This window comes from Periophthalmus magnuspinnatus, chromosome 23, assembly GCF_009829125.3.
Source record: "Periophthalmus magnuspinnatus isolate fPerMag1 chromosome 23, fPerMag1.2.pri, whole genome shotgun sequence".
In the NCBI taxonomy this organism is placed as follows: Eukaryota; Metazoa; Chordata; class Actinopteri; order Gobiiformes; family Gobiidae; genus Periophthalmus; species Periophthalmus magnuspinnatus.
In genome coordinates, this window is record NC_047148.1 from 9,792,273 (window position 1) to 9,800,963 (window position 8,691).

An 8,691-nucleotide genomic window follows, 5' to 3' on the forward strand; every position below is an offset into this window, starting at 1 on the left:
ACTTCAAGGGGCAGTTGTTTCGTAGACACGCAATTAAAAACAAGTCGATGAACAAGGACATAAGAATGAAAACAACCAAGTAAAACATTAAGTTAACTGAGTGTATAAGTGTGATTAGAACAATATGATGCAGCAGCCTTGGCTAAGATCAATGGCATTTACAAGTACATTTTAGTTTATTTAAAAGGCTAATGACCAACTTAACCTGCTTTGTCTAGGCACACTGGAGTGTTTGTGTTTCCCTGATGTAAAGGCAATGCAAGGCAAGTTTAATTGTATAGCAAAATTCGTACACAACGTCATTTTAAAGTGCTTTACAGAATAAGAAAAATTGTAAAATCACAATATAAACAATTCAAAACGTAAATAATCTTTTGAGCCTGGATTTAAACATTGTCAAATCGAGGCGTGCCACATCTTCCGGAAGTTTTTAGCTGCAGAAAACTGAAACACTGATTCCCCTTGTTTAGCCCTGACTCTGGGCACCAGCAGGAGGCCGGTCCCTGAAGTCCTCGGGGTGTGAGATGGTTTAGAGCAGGGGTCACCAACCTTTTTTAACCTGAGAGCTTTTTTATGGGCACTGAGTCATACGAAGGGCTACCAGTTTGAGACGCTCTTCTGAAATAACACATTTTCTCAGTTTGCCTTTAGTTATACATTATTAATAATGATAAATGATAATCATCTATGTGAACACACTGATCATGTTGCAAGACACTGATCACATTAATGATTTCTCAAAATAATTATCAACAATGAGCAAGGAGGGAAACAGATATCAGTATTCAGCACTTTAACTTTACTAATCTTAGTAATTGTTAAATTTCCAGATGACACTTATATCACTACATCTCATAGGAAAAGTGTCCCATTTTCACTATCCATTGACAAACCTTTTTAACAAAACATAAATAATACACATTGCACCATGTTTCATAACGTTATCAATTATGTAATGTTAAAGAAAAATAAGCTTACATATTTTTAAAGCCTGTTGTTTACCCAAAGCTGCGTTTAGCTCTGGGCTTGTTCTGCCCATAGTGTGCGTCCCCGTGGGGAGCGCTCGTCCCCGTGGGGAGCGCTCGTCCCCGTGGGGAGCGCTCGTCCCCGTGGGGAGCGCTCGTCCCCGTGGGGAGCGCTCGTCCCCGTGGGGAGCGCTCGTCCCCGTGGGTAGTTAGTGTGGAGCTTTGTGAGACGTAGTGAAGTGTCCCTCCACATTGTGCCGCTTTGCCGTCACCACAGTCGCAGATGAGATACGCGCAGGTTATTTTTACAGTCTTAAATTGTTGTGAAAGTGATCTCTTCTCTCTCTTATTCAGCGCATCCTCACAGCGCTGGCGAGCGGAGCACTGGTTTTGTCACGTGCACAATACTGACCTTTGAACTGAGTAGGTCAGACTTCACCTTAACTTATCTAAACTTCACGTATAATGAACATAAGTTTAAGATATTGTCATTTTTAAATCTATATAAACGCAAGAGTGATTAAAAAAATAGCAACAGAATAAAATTAAATTTTAGATGCAGCTCATTAGTGAGTTGTGCTATTTTTAGAACCGGTCTGCGGGCGACTCATGTGGGGCTTGGGGGCGACATGGCGCCCGCGGGCACAGTGTTGGGGACCCCTGGTTTAGAGTATATGGCACTAACATGTCGGAGATGTACTTTAGTGCTAGGCCATGGAGAGCTGCTTTAAAATCCATTCTCTGAGCCACAGGAGCCAGTGCAGAGACCTGAGCACAGGACTTATGTGCTTGTACTTCCTGGTTCTAGTCAGGACTCAAACAGCAGTGTTCTGGATGTACTGCAGCTGTCTTAAGGCTCGTTTGGAGACACCAGTGAGCAGGTGGTGACAGTACCCTAACCTACTGGAGACAAATGCATGAATAAGTCTCTCCAAGTCTGGTTTTGACAGTATACCTTTAATTTTTGCAGTGTTTTAAGGTAAAAAGCTGCAGATGTTATTAATTTGATGTGGTTGATTTGACGTAAAGAGAGGCGAGTGCTCATTGAAGGTAGAACAGCATTAAATACATGTTTCGTTTTGTTTTTGCAGTAAAATTGGTTATTGTGTGGACACTGGGAGGAAGTTGGAGATAAGGTGCAGAGATGTATACTTTGATATACAGTGGTCCCTCGTTTATCTCGGGGGTTACATTCTAAAAATAGCCTGTAATAGGCGAAATCCACGAAGGAGTCAGCTTTATTTTTTACAATTATTACATATGTTTTAAGGCTGTAAAACATCTCACCACACACTTTATACACTTTTCTCAGACAGACATTAACATTTACTCACATTTCTCTCTTGTTGAAACACTCTCAAAATTCAAATCTTTGTATATTACATGCCCCTTCCTCGATGATCACTTTAAATGTGTTGTTCACGTGCCTCTGCTCCAACAGTATCCACAGAGGCGACCTCCCCGTGCAGAGAAACACTTAAGTGGGAAAAAAACTTGCAAACATACAGGACTTCAGAGTCACACTGCGATCAAACGTTTATGTAAATGTAACCCTAATATATTGTTGTCACCAGTCTTTTGAGGCTGTGGGTTTGGCGGGTTACATTTAGATTTAATATTATGCATTTTCTTGCTGTCTTCCTTGATTAAATAGACCATCACGGCAGGACAGTGTACAGCTCGTCTTTATTCAACAACTTAACTCATCTCATCTTGTGCACATTCACTCTTGTTACTTTTTTATCAGTGTGCTCCTCAAATGCGCTGTACCACAACAATAAACTAAATACTAATGACCCAAATAAATGTTAATACACAAAATAATACGTGTCAAATAAATTAAAGATTACATAAATTTGGCTGAATGCATTCTATACTGTACAGGAGATACGACACAAAGGAGATTAGTTGACGATGATCTACAGTCCCTTAGCCAATCAGGACGCAGAACACAATCTACGTTCAAAATTGCACAAAAAAAAAAAAAAAAAGACCACGGAAGGTGAACTGCGATATATGGAGGGACCACTGCACATATAGCCTCAGCTCAAGAACAGCACAATATGGAAATGTCCTATGCATGCGTGCATCATGTTTCAGGTTGATTAAATTATTCAATCCACTGACATAGAGCTTCCATTTTTATGTGTAGCTGGTCTAAGCCTGCTTTTATGTTGTTTTGCAGACACCAGTGCACATCAATCCAAGGGTAAATAATCTCCCTCACCGCGGTACAGGAAGCAGGTAGTACAGCAAGGCGGGCAAGTCAATCCCGCAAAATTGTGCTATCATGCAACAAATGTAAGCACGGAGTTTGAAAACGGAAAACTGCCCAAGCAACAGATAGTTTTCTTTATAGAGGTAATATGTGCGTTTCAGACAATTGGTACTGCCTAATGGACTGTAGCAAATAGAAAGGTTATCTTATTACATGATTAGGCTTTAGATCACAGTTTTGTTGTTTTAGCCGCAGAACAATCCATGAAATGTTAAAAAGTAAAGTAGCAGCAGACGTCCATTCAGCCTCTTTGCTACCTCCTTCCTGTCACCTATCCTGTTCATTATTTTCTGACCATGACATGTTATGCTCTCCCCTGGCTGTGCTGTCTTTCCTAATTTAAGTTTGTGCAGTTCAGACAGATCAGATATCATTGGGATCAAACTGTTTCCATTGTGGCCATTGAAGTCCAACAGCCTGTCTCATCTTCACCAAACAAACAACCTCTCTCCCTCCTTGCCAAGGCACACCGCTCCGTGATTACCAAAAAAGATGCCGCGTCAAGCCTGGCCTATTATTTCCAATTTCTCCTGGAGAAAGTTAATCTAATGAGCATTATCGGCAGCTAATGGGAATTATAATTAGTCAGATGCAGCAGATTATCTATGCATAATTAGCTGTGACTGTCAGCTCCAATTAGCATGACAGGAATTAGGAGACTCCGGAGTTTGGAGCGGAGATGAGGAGAAGAGGGCAAGGAGCCACCGAGAGAAGAGGAGGAGACAAAGACAAGGAGGCAAGAAGGATGCAGACGCTACAAGTATAGACGTTCAAATGATTGTCTCTGCTCATTATACTTGTTGTAAAGTGTTTGTGGAACTGTAAGTAGACTAACCATCGGAAATGTAAAAAAAATAAATAAAAATGTGGCAAAAAATAAAAATAAAATGGCTATGTGACATTTTTACGAACCTTACTTGTGTGTGACTCAGAGTCTAAATTGGTTGAATAATTGCATGTAAGAATACAGCAGTGTGCGGTGGAAATCAGACATTTTATTGAATACAGCATGATAAAAATGTGCACGAATCAATCAAAATACATCTTTTGGTGAAGGAACGCAATTAAAATCTGATTTTAAGAACACACGTGCTTTCTTGTGGCAAAACATATGGTAGTTTTGGCAGGTAAATCCGAACATCTCCTACACAGTTTTTATCACCAGAGTCATTTTGCGGTCAAACTGTTCACGCGCTCTTAGCAAATCATTCACGGAGGATAGGGACCTTATTTGTTTACTCTCTTATTGCTCATTCCCGTTGCTGACAGCATAAGAAGTTCCAGCACCTAAATGCCTAGTTGGAAATGAAGGTGAAGTTTATAAAAGTATATTTACCAAATGCAGACATGATTTTAATTAAGAAGATGTGAAATGCGTATCCCAAGTTGACAAAACACATCTTTAAAAAGGGAATTAAAGCGATAATAAATGCATAATATGTGTTTTTTTTAAAGCTCAAAAGTCCATATTGCATAATATGGCCCAGTAATATGTTGCATAATAAATGATGCATATTTAACACCAGTGAAAGCACAAGTTTATGAGGAGAATACACTTTTGTGCTTTATATAATTAACTTTTTCTGAGGGCGGATGGTGGCGGAATAATTTGCAATAAGAAATGACCAGAGTAAGCCATAAGCCTTCAGACATGTTTAAGCTCTAAACTCGATCACCAACGCTGCAATTTTTCAGTGTTCTTCAGTTTTAGACCTAATGGAGTGCAAAATGCTTAATTTATGTATTGGGTGGGAGGGAGAGTGGGTTGATTGAAGAGGCATTTTTTGGCTCAGCTCTGTGCCGACGTTAGCAGAGGATGTGCAGAGAAAATAGGATAAGGTTGAACAGTATTTGGCATGTTCAATGTAGGCACAGTGACAATGACACGAGCTCACTGACAGAGTGTGTTTAATATTTAGAAAAATGCATAATTCATCAGAAATGTTGTCAAAGTAGCCTCAAGCAAAGCGGTTCCGATCACTGGGGTCTGTAAATGATGGTTAAAGAGAAAACTGAATCCATGTTCAAAATAAACAAATGTGGTGCTGGTGCTGTGGCATATAATTTTAGTTTTTGTTTTGCAATTACAGCATTTAAAATCAATGCCAAGGGGTAAAAGCATTTTTTTACAGCACAGCTCAGATGTGTAATGCCATATCAGAATAAAAATAGTTTTGATTCCATCTGTGTTGGATGAGATGTGAATTAATCATTACATTTGAGCATAATGTTAGTGACCCTCAGCAACTTTAAGATGTAGTTGTCTCCCTTGTATTGATTCTTTCCACTTTCCTGCCATAACAAACAAATGTCCCCTTTTTGTGGGCTTCGCTTTTCCAGACTCATGGCAGGCAATTTGAAATCCAACCGAGGTGGCACAAACTTGAGATTTATTGTTGAAGAGAAGTGAATGTAGAGAAAGTATTTTATGAATGATTGAGTAATACAACACATATTCACAAACTGAACTTGTTTGCTTTGACGAAACGGCAAATGAAGAAATACGTGTCTAACATACTCCTGATAATGTATTGAGCGTGTATTAAAGCAACACAAACTCATCTCGTGTTGTCAGCGCTAAACAAAGCACTTTGCGATGTTTTTAATCAGGCTCATTTCTCCAGCCCAGCTCCAGCAGAAGTCCTCTGGGAGCACGTACAGGAGCAGGCAGGCAGCTAAATAGCTTTTGATTGAGAAAACACTGTGTTGCATTTGCATAGATTATCTGAGTGTATTTGACCAGGCTGCATGTGTCAGAAACACACAAACTGTAAATAGCAGCAGTCAACAGTGGGGGCCCAGAGATTGAGCCAAAATCATGTAAAACAACACACAGTTCACACAAAACAGTTGGTTTAACACTGGCCGCAAATACACACAGGCACACCACATGGGAAACGTCTCTATGGGAGATATGGAGTTAATGTGGTTTAACCCCAAGCTTCCTTTTTGGTTCAAATTATTGATCAGTCCAGGCAAATATTTGCCAGTGGATCCATAGCACATCGGCAGTCGGTGTTATTGTGATTTTTGTATGCCTAGAATACAGAGTAGGCTACTTGTGTCTCCAAGAATTAATAGGCACATTAATTTAATGTATTTAAATGATACTATCTTATTATATAACCAGCCTTAATCTGTGCCATCTGAGCCTCTGAGAAGTAATAAAAAAGAATCAATTCCCTTTTTCCTTTTTATCATGTTATCAAAACAATGTATTTTATTTTTTATTTTTTTACATTTACGATTTGGGGTGAATCCTGCCTTTTGCTGCAGGTGCTACTGTTGGCTCTAATTACCCTGGCACAAATGAAACATCACATCAGAAACTCCAGTGTAAATTCCTCTGTGATTTGAATGAATGCTGTGCAAATGCATTCTCTGTGTGTGTGTTTCTTCTGCAGCCATTGGTTCAGAAAAGACAATACACACTGATTTGTTTATTTGCCCCAAACCAACACAATCACTTATCACAATCTCAAATAATATAACAGACATGGAGCTAAATGCCTTGGTATTAATAATGATAATAATGTAGCGTGTAAACAAATCATGAGTCATAATGACACAGTGTAACTCGCACTTTCAAAAGACCTTCACCAAAAATGGACTAAATGAATGCTCTAGTAAAAAGGCTATCAGTGCCGCTTTTTCTCTGAATTTAGAGCAGAAGACAATTAGCGTAGCATTGCAAACAACACTGCAGGCAGAGGAAAAGCTGGTCTCGCTTTCAACACGTCTTAATCAATAAACAAAACTATCAGGGAACGCTTCATTGTGTCTTGAGAAATTATCATATGGGTGAAATCGCATTGAAAAGTGACAAGCAAACACTTACGGCGCCACCATTGTTTGGGCCAATATAAGGAATCAATAGTGTCTGTGCTATTACTGTGATGGACAGACAAACAAAGACTTGAATGGGGCTCGATCAATGCCCTTCTTTTCCTTTTTCACAAACGGTTTCATTACTGCGGGACATTTATCAGGCTGCATTAGCACATTTCCTACTGTAGCGATAACGGAAGAGCTGTTATCCACATCAACAAATGAATCAGATGCTATCGAGGCTGCGTGCTATCGCTCTGAGTCCGTACATACAAATTACAAAATGATCAGGTCTTGCCTCTGTACAGGTTGGTCGTATTATGCAGAGGTGGGTTAGTACTATGCACCACTCCCTCCAATGTGATTTGTTTTGTTGTTTTTCTTCGATCCTTTTAAAGCATCATATTTTCTTCATTATTTAATGTTTTAACCTTCGAATTACATTAACAGTATTAATCACATTCAAGCATTTGCTCTTACAATTTCTCTGACTCCGGTGGTAGTTTCCCCAAATACTGATTACTTTTTTTTTTTTTATTTGAGTTATTTCTTGGACCCTACTTTGATATACTATGTCTTGAGTACAGAGGTATTTTGCAGAATCATTTTTTAAGCTTTCTACCATATTATAATGTTGCTCTCGTATCAAAAAAAATAAAAAAATAAATAAAAAAAATGCCTGAAGAGGTTTTAGATGTCATTCATGCATGTTTGAGTATTTTAACTATTTTTAACCCTCCTTACGTTTAGCTGTCAGTGTACAGACGGTGACAAACGGCAACTTGACAAATCTGATGCGATGTAATTTCATTAGCGGGATGCTGATTGGAACGTGATAAAGCTTTGACGGGGGAGTGACTTAAAGCGGGGAGCAAAGGGGAGTCTAAGAGCGTCAAAAACAACAGTGAGACTTGTTAAAAGATGTTAATTACGGTGTGAATAAAAATGTAAGTCTCTAGCGATTCGATTTTGATTATTGGGGTCCAGATTAGATTAAAAAATGATTCTTGAATTCTAAAACAATTCTTGATTCTAACACAATTCTAAATTCAATTCTGAAGCGAAAACGAATAACTTTTATTTTACACATTTCAAGTTGTAATTTTTTTTTCTTTTTTTTTTTTTTTACATAAACTGTACGTCTATACAAATTATTTTTATTTTTTCCCATATTCATACAAGAATCTAGGAGATGGTACTTAATTTGTATTCCATCATTATTTTATTAGTTCATAATTCAATAAAAATAATAGATCTACTCAATCATTATCTAGGCCCAGTTAATTCCATACTGCAGTGATTAAACTTAAATACATACCGTATTTTCCGCACTATAAGGCGCATCGGAATATAAGGCGCACTTTCAATGAATGGCCTATTTTAAAACAAATTTCACATATATAGGGCGCACCGCATTATAAGGCGCATAGAATATAAACTACTGTAGTATCTGGGGTTGTGTTACGCATCCACGAGATGGAGCTGCGCTAAAGGGAATGTCAACAAAACAGTCAGATAAGTCAGTCAAACTTTATTAATAGAATAAAAAAAAAAAAAACATTCTGAAAACTTTGTTCACTCACAAAACAAGTTAATGCATCACAATATAGGAACTCTCGA